The sequence below is a fragment of the Helianthus annuus genome, chromosome 9 (assembly GCF_002127325.2).
Source record: "Helianthus annuus cultivar XRQ/B chromosome 9, HanXRQr2.0-SUNRISE, whole genome shotgun sequence".
Lineage (NCBI taxonomy): Eukaryota > Viridiplantae > Streptophyta > Magnoliopsida > Asterales > Asteraceae > Helianthus > Helianthus annuus.
The window spans coordinates 9,150,354-9,170,167 of NC_035441.2; positions in this window are offsets into that span (position 1 = coordinate 9,150,354).

Below are 19,814 nucleotides of genomic sequence, written 5' to 3' on the forward strand. Positions count from 1 at the left end.
ATTTTTAGAAAGAAAATAGAAAATTTGGTTTACTAAATGAGTTTGATTCGTCAAAAGTTCAACCAGGGTCATTAAATTGAATTTGGTAGATTAATCGAGTAATCAAGGTCATTAAATTGAACTTGAATACTTGAGTGGATTTTTATAACTGATTGAATTTGTTTTTATTGATTGAAAAGATAGAGTGTAATGTTATTGGTTGAGTAATATGTTTGGAGACTTCATTATTCCTAACGGAGGCAAATTGTCAAAGCTTGAACCAGATATCTCAAGATCTCAGCATACTGAGAGGGGGAGTCTGTGAAAGGGGGAGTCTGGATCAACAACTACTAGGAAGTTGAAGTTAGAGCCAGGTGTTAATTCTGAAACCTGTGAAGAATGCTTGTAAGAATAGACAGAGTTGAGGAAAAGACTAAGACTGAAGACTATAGAACTGAAGACTGATAAAGACTACGTCAACATCCAAGGAGGAGTCTGTTGATGTGTAGGACCGGTTTTGCGACCGTTCGATTGCGAAACGGACGTTTCACGTGCGGAATCCGTGAACGTACGTGACCGAACACACACTATCGTACTACTAACGTGATTTTATTGAGAGATTTGACAATTCGGTACAAGAATTCACGTTTACACAACTTTCTCTCTCTAGACTTTCTCTCTCTAGAAAGTCTTCCAAGTCTCCTCCTAATTCTCCCAAAAATCTAACTAAAATCATGACATAACCTCCTATTTATATGGTCAAGGCAACTTAATGAAAGTTCTCATTAATTACAAGTTTGCCACCTTGCCATTTCTAACTAAATATGACATTATGCGCTTGATTTCTTCCGGCTTTTCACTACGACTTGAATTGACGAAGGCGATAGACAATAAATGCATCAACAATCTCCCCCTTGGATATTGCCGTAGTCAATCCGTAGTGAAACTCGTAGCGGCTTGTCTTTCTCTCTCTCTAAGACTCGAACAAAGATATAGTCAACAGACAACTGCACTAACAAACTCCCCCTTGGATGTTGACGGAATCTTTAGTGAGAGTCTTCAAATACTCTTGCTCGAACAGAATCCCGGTGGATCTGTATTTTCTTCAGGCTCCCCCTTTCGTCAAGCTTCCGTGCTTTTGGGATCGACACCTGGCTTTCCGAATACAAGCTCCTTTTGCGTTAAGCTCGTCTTCAGACTCCCCCTTAGACTCAGCAGTCGGGATCGTAGTCTGGCTTTTCATAGAAACAAATTCAAAACCTGCACATCTCAACCTCTCTATTACAAACCAATAAAGTTGTGATTCAACTTAATGAATCAACTAAACATTTGAGAATTATTCGTAATTAAAAATTGATCAATATTTGAAACAAGTTGTGATTCAACTTAATGAATTAACTAAACATTTCGAACCATTTAACCAACCTGTCTGTTCATCATGTTTAGCCTTTGAGATTTTGAATGTCAGCTTTTCAACATCAGTTGTCGAAAATCTTTTTTTGGATTTTTCAAAACTATGAAACATGAATGCAATTAACAGAAATTAAATGCAGAAATGAAATATGTACAAACATATTTTTGTGAGTTTGTGCAAGAGGATCATATCAGTTTTTGAAACATATCACTAACACCGTTAAGCTTTGAACATTGTAAGCTCTAAACAATTTACTTAGATTGTCAGTTATATCTTTACACAAAGTTTAACTGATTCGAGATAGGAGATTAATGTTTTAGATACTTAAACTTATTCGAGTGTCCCATCACTTGGATATACTCCCGTATCCAGATTCAAATATTCAATCTTACAAACTTAATTGAGTGTCCCATTCCAGAATATACTCCCGTATCCAGATCTCAATGTTCAGAATTACAGGTAAGTATACTAAGATGATATCTGTAAAGGGTTAGATTTGAAATCATGAGAGCTCAGGTCAGAACTACCGTTCAGCAGAGAGATCATGATTTGTGTCCCCTTTAGAGGATCTTTTTACAACAACAAGAATGATCAATTTTATTGTCTCATTTTGCTAAGGGCTTATGCTGTGTTTCAAGCATTTGTAGCAAGTATTATCCAAGGACTAGGTCAGAACTTCCATTCAGTAGAAGTCCCGGGATAATACCCCAGATATCACTGAGTATAAAACAAACCTAGTATTTTAGAAAGAGAAACCTTTCAAACGAGATTTCGGGGGTTACCCATATATCCGTGAAATGTTACCCACAAAATAAGAAAGTTTGACATCTTATAGAATCTTTCAAACGAGATTTCGGGGGTTACCCATATATCCAAGATATGTTCCCCACGAGATAAGCAAGTTTGACGTTTTATGTTTATATCTCGAAAACAATCTACTGAGTGTGTAAAAATTTACTAACAAATCCACAATAAAATTGTTTATCACATTTAACATTCCATATCTTTAGCGTGCTGTGATAGTCTACTGATGTACTATCATCTCCTCTTTTACGCGACCAAAACTCATTTTTGGCTTTTTCAAGGTTTTTGCCTTTTTCAAACTTTCTAATTTTTTTTTTAATTTTTCTCCCCCTAAAATCAAAATATGTTTCAATTTTGATTTTCTGGGAAAATTTGAAACAAACTGTACAAACTTGACAACTTGATGAGAATCACTTCAATTCGCCATCCACTTGGCGTAAACAATCAGAACTCCCCCTCACAACAAACTATTTTCCCATTGTGATTTCAAAACACTTAAGTTTGTTTTAATCAAAATGGTTTTTTCGGAAAATTAGTTTTGTGTGACATTTCATAAACTCGGGGTTTCATCACATTGTTTTTCAAATTACCACTTATAGGAAAGATGAATCAAGTACAACTTAATGTCCCTGATTTATCTTTTGAAAGACGAAAAATCACCAGAGTGAAATTTCTCAAGAAATGTGCCGATTCATGTTCCACGCTTACCAACCTGGGAACTCCGGCAAGTCAGGTTTTTCATTTAAACAGTTTCACCCAAGCCTGACTGTCCTTGGGTGATTTTGAATTCTTGTTCAACAATGGAGGAAAGTTTGTATCATCCATTGTTAAAACTGAATTCTCAGATTTTACCTCAATAACTGGCTCTTCTGGTTTTGATGAACCAGAATCATTGCCTGAATGTGGCTTGTCTGACTTTGACGAGCCAGATTCATCGCCGACATGTGGCTCCTTTGTTTCCGAAGAAACAGATTCATCGCCACAAAACGTTACCTTCTGTTTTATCTCCCCTTTTGTCCTCAGATTTGCATCTGACGAATTCGGTTTACTTGACTTTGTTGTCGAGTGAATCGATTCATCAGCACTCTTATTCGATCTGTCGGGTGAACCCGAGGACAAAATCTTCTCTAGATATTCTCTGGCCTTCTTCCTCTTCTTTCACAGTTTGTCTTTTTTCCCTTGAGAAAGCTTCACTTTCTTTTCTTGAACTTTAGGTTCTTTGACCTTCTGTTCTTTGACATTCTTTTCTGAAACTTTCAGTTCCTTGGGCTGGACAGTGACTGGTTTCTTTGCCAATTTCTGAGAATTAACCCTCAATCTTTCACTTGATTTCCTTGGGCAATCTCTGGCAATGTGACCTTTTATTTGACAGTTATAGCATCTTCTCGTCTCAAATCTCTGTCTCTGGCAGTTAACAGCAATATGTCCTTGATAACCACATTTGTAGCACACTCTATTATTGTACCAATCACCACCTTCATACCAAACGCTCAAATCAAAGCACTGTTTGGCTTGGTGATACTCTTTCCTCTTCTTGATTGTTGGATTTGTCTTTTGAGCACTGTGGTCAAACCTGCACCACTTATTACCAAGAATTTTTGAGTTTTCGTTTTTCAATTTTTGTGATATTTGATTGCGATTGGATGATTGATCTGATGAGCTTTTATTATCTTTTTGAACAATTTTCAAATTTTTACCTTTTTGTTTTTGTTCTACACTCTTCTTAACAGGTTTTTGCTTTGAGCATTCACCTATTTCAGTAGATTGCAAAACAGTATTTTTGAATTTTCTTTTAATTCGAAGAACAGTTTTTGTTTTTCGATTTTTGTATTTACATCATCAGATTTCTCATCACAATCTTCAACTTTGACATTGTCAAAGTTTGTGACATCGTCACTTATTGGAATTTCATTGATCGGTTCTGGACAAACATATGATGCAGAAGTCACAAAACCTTTCAATTTATTTTCAAGCTCATTGATTTTCTTTCGAGCTTGCTCACTTTCCTTTTCAAGTTGGATAATCTTTTGAAGATGAGAATTTATCATTTTTTACTTTTCGATGTTATTTTTACTAAATACATTTCTCCCATCTTCAAGAATTTTTGTTTGACTTTGAAAATCCTTTTCCATTTTTACTTTTTCAATTTCTGAATTTTTTATTTGATTTTTCAAAGCATTTTCTGAATTTTTAAGATTTTCGTTTTCTAATGTCAAACTCTCTAAAACCCTCAAGAGTTTGGCATTTTCAGTTTTCAGATTTTCACAGTTTGAGCACTTCTCGGTCATATTTACAGTTTCAGCTTTCTTCTCCACCTTGATAGCTGAAATTTCTTTAACCTGCTCTTCTTCTTTTCGAACATTTTCCTCAGATTTGAATTTTGCTTCATCAACGGTTTCTGCATTACTAAACTTTTGTAATTCATGTTCTTGCTCTTTAATCTTCTCGATAAACAAACTCAACTTCACGTCTAAGTATATCTTCTTCAAATCTGACAAATACGTTCTCCACTCATCTCCCGGTAAAACATTTGCTAACTTGTTAACCCATTCCTCATTGGACATGGTTATCCCCAATCTCCTCATCTCCAAAACTAGAATGCAAAATCGGTCAATCAATTCTTTTACAGTCTCTCCCTTGATACCTGTAAAATTATGAAACTTGTTCAGTGCAATATCAATCCTAGAATCCATGCTTCGGTATTAAAAGATTCACAATGACTAATCCTCAATCAATAATAAAATTCGGACAAACAAACGACTATTCGATTGAATATCAAAGATTAGGCAACAACAAATCGAGTGATGATTCTCTCGAGCAAGGATCCTATTCTTAACAAACCTCTTGGATTTCCTGCAACCAAACAAGTAAATGATTAAGTCAAAACTGATTGAATACGTAACAGTTTGTTGATAATCCCAATCTAAGACTCGTTGTCAAAGATTCGTGAACCCGTTCCAATGAATGCACACTGTTAAATCAAATGCCCCCCCCCCCCAATTCTTTATAGACTAATAATGTTTTTGTTTTGTTTTGTTTGTTTGTTTGTTTTTTTTAAACGTAATGATGTGACTAACAAACAAAACACACAAATCATTATAGAATCTGTTTTATAAAAACAACTTGGGCCTTGTTTAAAATTTTCTGATTGGACCAAATACACACTTTTAATGGGCGGTCATGTTGGGCCGATTTTAATGCAATTGGGCGGTGACAATGGCTGGGATTGGGCCAATGTTGAACTAATGGCAGCACAAAATAACAAATGGGTAGTTTAACAATGTAGGCCAAAATTAAAGTTCAAACACCTTTGATTGGGCCATTATATGCAAATGGACGGTGTCAACAAGGGCTGGGATTAGGCCTTCACTATTAATGGGCGGCAACACTTGATTGAGTGTGGCCGGCAAATTATAAATTGACAAAACAATTTGATTGAGCTGATATCTTTTAATGGTTCGGTGCAATAAAAATAACTTGCATTGGGCCTTGTGCGGTGCTTAGTAGTCAACAACAACAGCCAACTAACAATGGGCGGTGCTTTTGGGCTTCAGTGATTGGACCCAACAACTATCACATCCAACCGATAATCAACAACAACAACAATCAATGAGCTAGTGGCCGACAATCACATATCACATGAGCTAGTGGCCGACAATCAATGGGTTAATGGGCGGTGAAGTTGGGCGGTGTACCAAAACAACTGGGATTGGACCTTCAATTTAATGGGCGGTAACAATTCAACAACACACTATCACATGGGCTCCAAGTTCTCTGATTGAACCATCAATTTAATGGGCCTGCAATTTACCTGTTCCGATGTAGAAGATGACAAAAGAGCGGACCCTTAATGTCACAAAAGCGGATCATCACCTTTTATAACACCCAATAAGCGATCCTACACACGTTATTAAGAGCGAACCACCAATGTGTTTGAATAAGCGAACCAAAACAAATGATTATGAGCGAACCTGTGTAATTTCTTACGAGCGGACCTATGTAAAACCAAAAGAGCGAACCTATGATACCAAATAAGCGAACCAAACCTGCTGTTAACGATTCGACCCGAAAACCTGCGATTTCGACCCGGAAAAACTGCGATTTCTCCTAAACTACTTGGAATTTCGATCTGAAATTGGTAGGGTTTTAGATCGGGTCTATGCGCAAAACATATCCAAAAATCAGACGAAACGGACCATGAAAACCCGTTCAATTTGACGTTTTTCAGAAAAAAAAAACGTAAGAAATGAGTAGAAGGTGAAGAAATCGATGAAATCGGATCTGATTTGGCTCTGAAATCGCTGAAATATGGTACGAAATGATGTGTTTGATCTTACAATCGAGCTCCTAGCTCTGATACCACTTGTAGGACCGGTTTTGCGACCGTTCGATTGCGAAATGGACGTTTCACGTGCGGAATCCGTGAACGTACGTGACCGAACACACACTATCGTACTACTAACGTGATTTTATTGAGAGATTTGACAATTCGGTACAAGAATTCACGTTTACACAACTTTCTCTCTCTAGACTTTCTCTCTCTAGAAAGTCTTCCAAGTCTCCTCCTAATTCTCCCAAAAATCTAACTAAAATCATGACATAACCTCCTATTTATATGGTCAAGGCAACTTAATGAAAGTTCTCATTAATTACAAGTTTGCCACATTGCCATTTCTAACTAAATATGACATTATGCGCTTGATTTCTTCCGGCTTTTCACTACGACTTGAATTGACGAAGGCGATAGACAATAAATGCATCAACATGATGCACAGAATGTCTGTTGACTGCGTCTACAAGAAATCTGAAGTCAATATTGGTCAACAGGGGGTCAAACTGTAAATATTATGTAAAATAGAGTTAGGTTCGCTTATTTGTCAATTGTACATTGTGGTCCGCTCATAAGGTCCTAGCTGGTTCGCTTTTGTGTCACGTTGTAGCAGGTCCGCTCATTTGGCATGTCATATGAGCGAACCCACATGCCTACATATAGGGCTGTTCATTTGAGCGGAGAGGGAGTGTGTATGTGTGTGCTTAGCAGCCGAAACTCTGTCAAAATCTCATCAGAAAGCAATAAAAGTATAGAAATTGAAAGGATAAGCTGTTGTAACTTCATATACGTCGATTCCGCCTTCGTACTTGAAGATGAACTACCTTGACTGACGTTTTCGGGTCAAAGATCGGTCCAACAGAAAGACAAAGATTGAAGAAGAAAAGAGTTGCTGAGCATCCTCCCCTCACATTCTTTTTGACAAGATTTTCAAGCAAATGCTGATCGTGATCCTAGTATGAAGCTAACCACAAGAGCTGAAGAAAGAGACCTAGTGCTGAGAGTTCAGAAGTCAAGAACTTCCACAACATCTGCAGCATAGCGACAACCATACACTTCGTTGAAGACGTTGCTGATTTCATGTTTTGAAGACAATTTGATGGCATCAGTCTAGGGGGAGATTGTTAGGCCCTAAAGTGTGAGACTGACGCATCAAATTAATATAACGGGCTATGGTTACGAACTGGGCTTTACCGGGTAAATTAGTATTAGGTTTTCGACCTTTATAGGTCACTTGGGCCAAGCTTTAGGCCATGTGGGCCAAGCAGGCCCAAGGGGAGCCCATGTAGGGAACTGGGCTTGAGTTAGTATATAAACAAGTTATTAACTTATTTTAGGGTTTGAACTTTTTGGAACCTACCAGTTACAGAAATTCTAGTGTTAGAGAGAGAGGGGAAGTGATTTGATTATGGAGAACACTTGTACCAGACGGCTTTGCTTTTCAAGTAATAGAATCCTGTGCAAGTGTTGAAAGTGATTCGGTATTGTTCCTCATTTTTCATATTTTTCGGTTTGTCTTGAATCATCTTGTATTTGGTTTCCGCACTCTCATAAGATTAGGTTTGATATCATTGAAAGATCCGGTTTCACGGGACTTGCAATTGGTATCAGAGCCATTAGAACCTGTTACTAGGCTCGATTTGATATCAAATATTCAAGATTTTGAATTTTCGTTCATCCCGTTCTTCGTGTTCTTGGTAATGTTCATCGAATTTTTATCAAAATCAATATAGTTTGGTGTGTCAATCTGTTTTGAATGTGTTAAAGATATTGGACGATTTTTGAATTTTAAAAGAAATATTCTTTCTGTTTTTAAAAGGATTTCAATTTCCAAAAATATTGGAAATTCTGTTTAGTTACATTTTCCAAAAAAAGTCATCCAAATATACAAAAGTTTGCAATCAGAAGTGAGGTCTCGAGTCACAAGTCAATTTTTCCAAAATAAGAGATTTCGAGTCCAACTTTTTTGAAATTCGGTTCAGTCGTAATCACCAAACATCATCTTCATTGCATTCATCATGGTTTCAACTGCCCTCTCCTCTGATTTCGACTCAACCGGTGTTGGCACATCTTCAAAACAAGTATTGAGGTTTCGAGTCACCACATTTCGAGTCACAACCTTTCTTCTCGAGTCGCAACCATCAGCTAATACTTGGTTTCGAGTCATCAACTTCATCATCTGGTCCTGAGTCATCCTCTGGTCTTCACTTACTGCTCACAACCTTCAAAGAGTTCTCGACTCAAGGAGGTCTCGAGTCATTCATCGGTTTCGACTCTTCAATCATGTTTCAACCAGAACTCCAATCATCAGTCGCAACCTCCATTCATCTTTCACAAGGTCTCGAGTTGCAAGCTTCTTCGTCTCGAGTCGACAACTACTTTAATCACAACTGCCATCAACATCATTCACCATCTCCGTTTCGACAACTACTTCATCTCCTAGTCGAAATCATCCACCTGCAACGTTCATCATCTGTGTTCATCAGGTTCTGAGTTAAGATCTCGAGTTACTTCGGTTTCGAGTTACATCTTTTCCAAGTCACGGTTCCGAGTTCCGTTTCCAACACATAAAGGTTTCGAGTTGCTTGTCTTCTAATCATCATTCATTTCGAGTCCACTGTTGTCAAGTCACTGGTTTCGACACTCTTTCACCGCCATAACCTCTATCATCACGTCGTCATATCTCCGACGTAACCCATCAACTTCGCCGCAAACAGTCTCTGATCACTCATCATCAAACCTGCAACTTCCTGCTTCACAACACCACAATTAATAACCACCATAGTCTCTGGTCATCGTTCTAACAATCTCCCCCTAAAGCAATACTTATATATGGCATACTCTGGTCATCAGTCTCGATTGAGGTCTCGACTCGAAACCTCATGGTCTCGAATCGGAAACTCACAGTCTCGATTCGATTCATATGTGTTTCCAACAACCTATGTTTGACTGCTGATTCAGAGTGACCTGTTTATTCTTGAACTGTGTTGACTGATATTTATTTTCATGTTTCTATGCTTAATGTTTCTGGCTCCACCTCCAGAGAAGCACAAGAGGATGTTTACGTCCTTGATCAAAGGCCTGAACAGTTGCAGGATAGCTTATGCACTTCAGGAAAACCCTATTGTCTATGAAAGTCTTATTCAAGATTTCTGGATGACTGCAAGTTTCGATGCACTAGAAGCTGAAGGCAAAGGAGCTTTGATTGCTGAAATTCAAAAGAAGACTATTGTTCTGACTGAGCAAATGATACGGAAGGTGCTACAATTCAATGATCAGGAAACTGATCCTATTGAGCTTCCAGCAGGAACTGTGGAAGCAATTCTGCCGAGACTAAGTTATGAAGGAAAGCACCCATCGTTGGCGAAGAAATTTGTGCATCCTTATTGGCATCTGTTAGTGCACATGTTCATTCTCTGCATGACAGAAAACCGAGGAGGCACTGATCAGTTAAATATTACACAGTCTGCTGCCCTTACTTGTCTAATAACAAATGAGCCTTTTAATTACTCTAAGTATATATTTGAAAGCATGAAGAGAAATGTGAAAAGAGTTCGAAAGGACAAGTTTCTTATGTATCCAAGGTTTTTGCAAATGATTCTTAGTGCTCGTTATCCAGAGTTGGAAAGATCTGGAAATACCTTGGAACTCAAACCCATGGGTCCTACTTGTTTTGGTGCTCTCACTTCTTAGAAGGGTACTGAAAAGAGATTTGAAGGTTTAATTCCTTTGGAGAAATTTGGTCAGTTTACAGAGATTGAAGATGTAGCTGCTGATCCTGTGATAGTGCAACCAGTTCTGGTGAATGCTGCACAAATTGATGCATCTGTAAGTGCGATGGTTGCTGAAGCGCATGATGTTCAGGGTGTTGTTGATGATGAGCCTGAGACAGAGATTTTAACGATCAACTCTGACGATGAGGGAATAGAGATTATGTGTGATTCAGGAGATAATGAAGAGCTTCCTCCTGAAACTGAAGCTGATGTTGCTGTTTCTACTGTTCCTCCTGTGATTACTGCTGAGAGTTGGCTTTGCTGTTGAAGTCTGTGACTGATAAGATGGGAAATCCTCCTTCCAATCTTTCAGTATCAAATGAAGAGCCTAGTAAGAACCCAAAGGATCCTGATTCATTGCCATTGAAGCGGAAAAGAAGGGATCCTCGACTCGGAATGTATGTTGAACAAAACAAAGATCAACCTGTGAGTGTTGCTGAAGATGATGATGGTTTATATGACTTTGATTTTGAGAAAAGTGTCACTAATACCACCTCTACTGCAGAAGACATCTTTGAGTTTAATGCTGATACTCAAAGAAATGATTTGGAAACCACCTCAACAGATACACCAGTTGCAAATGTTGTTTCTGATCCTTTGATTGAGACAATGCCATCTATTACTTCTGAAGCTGCAGGTCCTTCTGGAACTGTTTATGATGAACCTGGAAGTTCAAGTGGTAAGAGGATTGAAGAGCCATTGAGAATGCCATTTGATGATGACTCAAGTGATGATGAGTTTATTAGCATGAGGAGATGAAGAAACGACTAGTTGTACTTGAGCAAGATTCAATTCACAAAGACGCTAAGATCATTCAGCTTGAAGATACCATAGTGCAAAAGAATCAACAGATTGATCAGCTTCAAGGTGATGTCAGTCTGCTATTCAATATGGTTTAGATTTACGTGGAAAGCTGGAAAAGAAGTTTGGACAAGATTTTTCTGATCCGGCTGACGTAGAGAATAGAAGAAAAGCCTTTGCTAAGTATGATGCTGAAAGAGGTGCTGCTATGGAGCAATACTTCCAAAGAGTTACTGATCTAGTTGCAGACAAAGAAAAGGCTGAAAGAATCAAAAAGAAAAGGAAATTTGTGATTCTGAAGAACAAGAATCTTAATCCAGATGATGATGATGCTCAAGCAACCCATCATTTCATGGATGTTGGTGAAACTCTCTATGATAAAGTTAGAAATTAATCTGGTGTGGTTAGTTGGGGATTTGATCATGATCGTCGAAGATGGTGGATAAAGCGAAAGGTTGGACCTATCGACTGGTACAAAAATCCAGCTCAGTTTCAGACTTTCACAAAGGTTGATTTGATAAACTTGTCTAAGTCACCTTATGTGGATGATAAACCTAGAGGTCGTGGATATTTGTTTTTCGAGAGATTGCAAAGGGAAGTTCTTCGTAACTTTCCTTCGATGCACACTGCAGAGTCCATTGTTAAACCAGCTAAAGGCGTTAGAGATCCATACACAAACAAGCGAATAAAGATTGTGCACTAGCCAGTAACTGACAAGGAAAAGATGATTCCTTTGGTGAAAAAGATTCCAAAAGGTGCTTTGAAGTCCTTGCATTTTTGGGCTTATGATGAGCGTCTAGGGCAGGTAGTAATAGTTTGTGATGAGGATGTGAACTTTCGTTTAGTGGATCAAGTTGATTTGCTGAATCTTGCTTATGAAGATCTGGAAGTGCTAGATCGCAATCAAATTAGAGCTACTGAAAAGTATGAAGAAATTGCAAAAGGTTGGACTACTGCTGTTGCCTCAGCAATTCACATTCGTACTAAAGGTTTTGGTGGGCTCAAAGATCGTTTGGGTGGTAATAGTGATCGTTGAAGTCTCAAGAACCTCCATACATAAACCTAGGGGGAGATTGTTGGAACCTGAAGGTTTATTCATGAAGGAGTTCAAAGTATGGGGGTTGATTAGTGTGTTTGTTCATTAATATTTTGGGTCAATATGTATGGTTTGGGTTTTTGTAATTTGTTTCGAGTGCATATAGGGTCTCGACCCAATTGTTTTGTATTTAAGCAAATCTTAACCACTGTGTTGAGGTTGATCAGTTGTCGAGAATAAGGAAGGAGTTGAAACCAGTTTTGTGTTTTGTATCCGTCACCTTCAATCAGTGAATGCAAGATATTTGGTTTGTTTTTTTATTACTTTTAGTGTTTCGGTTATATTTGTTCTTGAATCCACTTGTGTTTGATTTCCGCACTTACACAAGTTTCTGTTTGATATCATTAAAAGATCCTCAAGGGTTTTACAATCTTTTCAATCAGTACATCAAGAGAAATTATATCATATAACACATCATTTTTTAGAATAAACAGAAACGTTTGCCACTGATCAGCTCGTGGTAACGCTTCTATGATTTTACCAATTATTTCCTCTCGTGTTTTAATAATACCAAACCTATCAAGTTCAATTTTCAAATGACAAAACCTCTCTATCATTTGTCGAACTGATTCACTTTTCAAGCTATCAAACAAATCAAATTCTTTCTTTAATAAAGCAATTTTGTTTTTCTTGATTTGTTTACCCCCCTCAGCTTTAACCCGTAAAGCTTCCCAAACAGATTTTGTTGACCCGTCATGTTAAAGAAAAGCAAACATGTCATCTCTAATTGATGATTGGATTAAAGCAATCATTCTATGTTCAGATGAGAAATCCTTTTTGTCCACTTTGGATAAGCTTTTGAGTCGGATTTCTTCGCCTTTATCATTGACAGGTCTATCATATCCAAATTCCAAACAAAACCAACTTTTATGCGTGTAAGCTTTTCCCAGTTGATGAAACGCTCCTTCCACTAAGTATAGTCTTCAATACTTTCAAGCTTGGGTGGTTTTGAATAAGTTCTATAAAAATTGTCATGATTAATGTTTTCATTGATCGCTTCAGCCATGATGTTAACTCCTCGAATCACAGAACCTTTTAATCACCTGAATCAACAATCAAGCAAACACAATCAGTTTAAACAATATCAAACAACTGAATCTGACTGATACTCGAACTGGTGAATATTCTGTGCGAACTGATCTATGTTTCAAACGAAATGACAGCCTAATGCGAACTGGATTATCAGTTCGTGTGAACTAAGGTAATTTCTAAACGATCTGGAGCAAATACAAGCGAAATGACAACCTGAAAACCAATTCGTACGAGTTGGTACTCTAAATAACCATGTCGTGCGAAATGATGTGAACTTGGTGCGACCTGATTCTATTCCAAGCGAACTGATTCAAATTTCATGCGAATTGGATAACTTTCAAACAAAATGGCACTTTACACCTCTTTACACACGACCTGGATGTTCAATTCAAACGAACTGAACAACTTGAACCACTTCGTGCAAAATGAACCTAAACCGAGTGTACTTTAGCCATTTTTTGTGAATTGGATGTCACTTTCAAACGAATTGGAACCTATTTTATGCGAAAGGAAGTCAATACATGCGAAATGGAACACTTTGATGCGAAATGGACCTCCAAATGACCAACTCGTGCGAAATGGGTTTACTTTCAAACGAATTGATGAACTTTCAAGCGAAATGGGGCCATTTCATGCGAATCGATATTATTTGGTGCGAAATGAAGCTGATGTCATGCGATTTAGGATCAAAAAACTTAGATTTCTCCCAATCAGCTTTGAATTAAGATTTGAAACTTTGTAGGATTATAGATTAGGTGTTTTCGCACATCATATCCAAAAATCAGCTAATTTGGACCGTAAAAACCCGTTCAATTTTGCAAAATTCAGTGTAAAACGTGAAGAATATGAAAAAGATGAAGAAATAGATCAAATCTGATGCAATTTGGATCTGAATTCGATGAAATCTCAAGCGGAATTGTGTGTTTGATATGTGCAATCGAGCTCCTGCTCTGATACCACTTGTTAGGACCGGTTTTGACTCCAAAACGATCGCGAAATGAACGTGTGACGTGCGGAATCCGTACAAGAACATGACCGAACACACGAGACGTAATATAACTGCGATTCTATTAGAAATCTGAAATCGTACAACACCTTGAATCACGTACAACGAGCTTTCTCTCTCTAGACTCTCTCTGTAGATCTCAAGCTCTTCAAATCTCCAAATGCCAAAAGTCTTTAAAATCTAACAAAAGACTTCTATTTATAGGCCTTGGAATTAATGAGACTTCTAATTAGTTACCAAAATGCCACCTTGCTATTTCTAACTAAATATTACAATATAAACCTAGATATAAACTGTTTCCAGCTACCGACTAAATTGACGAAGGCGATAGACATTACTGCACCAACAATGTGGCGCACCACGGAGGCATTCCGCGGAACTATCCGTAGTTTAGATTAATTTTTATGTTTTCTAGTTTATTTTTAATTTTCAGGAATAAAACACACTTGGGATGGTGAAGGATACCAAGGAAAACTCGAACCAGCACCCCATGCACAAAAACAAGGCCACCCGACAATTTTTCTTCATTACAACAAGTTCAGCACGGGGGCGTGCTCAGCCAACACGCCCCGTGCTCAACCATCTGCATAAAAATGCCCAGTTCAGGTAACTGGACACGGGGCGTGCTCGCTGAACACGCCCACGTGCACAGGCTTCTGTTTCTTTTTATTAGTTTCTGTTACTGGCAATCTGAACACGGAGCTGTGTCCAGATGTCCAGTAATATAAATTTTTGCCCTTTCACATCTTTTTACACATTCAATCAACCTAAAAACTTATTTTTGGGACACATTGAGGACAATGTGTAATTTAAGTGTGGGGGGATGCTAAAACCTTGAATTTCGCAAGTCCTAATTACAAGCCTAACACAAAACTCTATTGGAACCGCTAGTCACCCCAAGTTTTTTAAAAATTTTTCTTTTTTTTACTTGGTTAGGATTAATTTGGGAATTTCAAGTTCTAAAAAGGTTATATTTTTATAAATTTACAACCGATGGCGTCGTGATAAAAAGAAGCAACATAAGAAAATTATGAAATGGCATGACAAACTTCGTTAAAATTTGATTATATATATATATATTGATCACATAAAAACCCATTCCCACAAAAAGTGAGTTTTGAGCCTTTATTGAGCATACAAATTGCCACGACGATACATTCCCAGTCCTTACCAACTTAAACCCGAGTAAGTAAATGATGGAGGCATTAGGACTAACCCTTTTTATTTCAACACCATTATTTTTCTTTTTCTTACCACCTATCCAAAATCCCCCTAGTTAACCCCTTTGAGCCTAAACCTTTTCATTTCTTAACCCAATTCAAACACCCTTTTACCCACCAAAACCTTTTTTACTTTCAAACCCTTTAATTTAGTAACAAAGCTTGGTTTTTCTTATGACTTCCTTATCAATAAAAAAAAAAGATGATGACGAAGCCAAAAGAAATAAACAAACAAGTTTATCAAAAATAACTTTGTTTGAAGAAATGCTTCATTAAATAAAAAGTTACAAAAAATAAAAAGTCTAACAAAAACCAACGCTTTTTAAGCCTTTCGCCCTTTCCTACTAACCACTAACCCAACCACCTACCTTTAACCCAAGCCTAACCCTTCCCCAAAAAGTCCTCTAGATATTTACAAAGGTGTATAGTTAATAAGGGGGAGGATTGATTGCTTGGCAAGCTTATAGTAGAAGTAAGTTCCATGCTGCTCTCGAGTGTTTCACTAAAATACACCTTCGGCCGAGTGTTGAGTGATCCCCCGTGAGGTATGTGAACTTGTATATAAATGGAATTTTAAAAAGCCATGTTATGCCCTAATAAGTAATTTATCTTATGTAATGTTTTAAATAAATCATGACGAATAGGATTGTAAATAAATAAAAATAAAACTTAACAAAGAATCTTGGAACCCGACACTCTGTGACAAGCCTAAAAAAACCTTCTCTTCTACCCGTTCCATTTGGGAGTGTAAAGCCACATTATAAAGAGTTTTGCTTGAGTACAAGCAAATATTCAAGTGGGGGGGGGGTATTGGATGTGCGCAAAATGCAACATATAAATTACATCAAATGTGGCATAAAACTAAACATTTTTTTAGTACTAATGTTGGAAAGAGTATGTTTTTGTCTTCCTTCTGTATTTTCAGGATTAAATGAGCTCAAATGAACAAAAGATGCAAAAAGGCAGCTAAATCTAACATAAATACAAAAAAAGGAACAAACGTGGCATGCCCGACCCCTCGACAGCATCTTGCAAAGCAAAAACAAGAGAACAGAAGGCTGAACACGCCTCGTGCTCAATGAGTACGGGGGCGTGCCCAAGTGTCTGCAGAAAAGACAAAGTTGTAGAAGCTTCTATTGTGACAATGTGCTCTGTAATCGATGTACGACATAAAATAATGTTAATTATTAATAAAACAATTTGCTTTGGTGTTATTATATGTGTTTTGTGTGTATTTGTGTTTGGTGATTTTACAATTCGATTCAATTCCAATTTCAAGCTCTAAATCGCTTTCTAGAAGGTTATACGCGCACTGATGCGTAAATATAACCAATTTAATGCAACAAACACTCTGGAATAGTGAAATAGGCTTAGCATACCTTAAATAACATCCACATAACTTAGAAATAAGTTTTGGATGGTTTGGTGCGTTAAAATCAACCTTGTTCGATCGCAGGGACTATTTGTGTCAAACTGCGAAACTATACCGATTTGTGTAGTAACGAACACTCCGGAACTTGATCATAAGTTAAACATACCATAAATATCCTTTACATAGCTTAGAAATAGGCTTTGAGGGGTTCGGTATGCTAAAATAAACTTTATCGATCAATAGGGACTAAAAGCGTCAAAAAGTGCACAAGTTTGCATTTTCGCGCATAATTTGCGTTCTGAATATATCCGGACATCCAAAAATTCATATAATCATTAAAATATTATGTTTTAGTGTTTGGCATGAATAAATTCCATTCGTCGCTTAATTTGGATCGTTTTTGCGTTCGTTACGACTTCCGTCGTAATTAACCGAACAACGCAATCGTACGACCAAACGAACCGACATCCGAGATATTTTAGAGCCTTGAAATGAGCTTAATGGGGCTTAAACGTGTCAAAAATGAGCCGAATTGCAAGTTTCTCATGTGCAGGGACCTGTTTTGACATTCTGCCAAAGTTTCTTACACGGGTGTCACACCCCGAATTTCCACGTGTCACCGGTGGGCCCGGTGGGGAGTATCATGACGTAGTTGATAACATCATAGTCAAACAACACAATTTAAAAATGCACAGCGGAAGCAAAAGATAAATATATTACAATCCGAATATAACGTAATATCAAGTATTACAACGGAAAGTATAGGATCCACAGGCGGATCTTAAAACTTAAATATTGTTCAACAGAGTTTAGACGCCTAGAACTTGCAAGATTCCTTATTAACGCCCTGAGCAGCTTCCAGCCTATTACGTACTTGTACCTGTCTCTTAGACTTTGGAAAATACGTCAGTTTTCACTGGTAAATACACTCAACTGACTCATTTGAAAAGAGTTTATGAAAATTCGTTTAGGCGCACAAGGCACAAAACTATTTTGACACTCGATTAAGATGCACAAGGCAAGATTAATCTTTTATACTTGGGACAAACTATATCTCATGTTATCAGTTTTACATAACTTGCTCTACATGCGGGGCCCCGTGCTTATTGGGAATCCCTTATTGGGTATCATCAATTAATAAGCATAAAGCATCTGTCAGGTGTATGCCTACACCCCGTGCTTAGGTCGTGGCCATTGCAATTAATGAGTCAAGGATATCCAGGACATGGTCGCATTAACCCCCAATGTTTCAGTCAAGCAATACGAATTAAAACAGGTTATTTGGATTTCCCGACACATTGGTCTTCGAATCCCATACCTGACCATGCGGTATTTATATTACCGTATCCCAAGCCCATTATAGGGAAAATAAGTTAAGAGTATTTACCTGAGCTAGCTGCTGTCTTAAATAGCAAGAATTATAATAACTCAGCCGTATTCACTTAAGTAAGCGTAGGTACAATTTACCGGAAAGCTCTAGTCTGGAACGATGGTATAAATAACCAATTAGAATACTAACGGGTCTTTAATTAAGCCTAAGCTTAGACCGGTTAGTTTTAAGGAAATATACGGTTCAAGCGCACGATTAAGCGAAGACCGGATAGAACGCGATTTAGACCCGACAAGTTTGAATACTTGTATAATATGGGTATACTAAATACATTCTGGATTTTGAGACAAAAATGACAACGTTTGACCCGCTTCGGTCAATTTATGCAAACTAGTTACATAAGCCGAACCGAGCGCTAAAAGAGCGTTACGGGTAGGCAAAAGAGTCATATGCAAGTTTCCCTGAGATAATATGCTTTAAATATGATATAATATCAGCAAGTTATGTTCTATTATGCCCCGAATAAATTTAAACTCAATTTATGCCTCAAAAGGGCATTTTGGTCATTTAAAAGATTATAAAAAGAGTTAAATTGGAAATCTGAGTTACGTGTCTGATTTATACAGTAAATATACATCATTTAACATATTATAATAGTAGGGTATGACCCATATACAAAACTTATCATTTAAAATCAAACTATGCACCCTAGGGGTATTTTAGTAATTTTCACAAGGGCTAAAAATGTCAAAACTGGAAATCTGAGTTCAACCATTTATACTTACTGTTATTATATGAAAATATGCTAAATACATCAGTAGGTATAATTCTTATGTGTTTAAAATGAGTATAACGCTTACTATGCGCTAAAAACGCTGAAAATGCGATTTAGAGCCGTTTCCGGGTTTTCAAAAGAAAGCAGAGATTTTAATATTTCCAGAATACTTAAAATACTTTATTTAACAAATAAAATCAGTAGAAAACGGTTTGGGGTCAAAAGGATTTATAAAACTCATTTTATGGCTTAAACGGCCAAAACCGGCATTAACCGAAATAACTTAGCGATCTTAGAAACGATCAGTCAAAAATTAAATCAAAATCATCAAAAATCCCAAAATATCATATAACATCAGTGGGTAAAAAGTTTTATATCAAAAAGTGGCCTTAAATAGGTTATACGCTAAATGCGCCGTTTATTTAACATAAAGATATAGTTTTACGATATTGGCCATAACTCAAAATCTGGACCTCCAACTGGTCTCAAATTTTCGGTGCAAGTTTATAAATCAGAAATAAAGATTTCTACTCTTTCACTTTTCCAAAAATCACGTTTTATATCAGAAAGGGCAAAATAGTCAACTTTAAGCATAAATCGGAAACATGCATATGAATCGGTTAAGCATAGACTCAAGTCATGATTAGATCTTGACGTCAAAATAAATTTGAAATATTGCTAGATCAGTTTATAAACCACATGCATGCTCATATTTGTTAAAAATTCTCATTTTAACATAAAAGGGTATTTTAGGCGTTTTAACGAAACTTGCATTAAATCTCAGATTCTGAATATGATCTTGTAGTATGACCCCAGAGGGTTATACTACATAATATAAGGATCATAATATGACTTTGATTTAGCTCTTAAAGTTATTAAGCC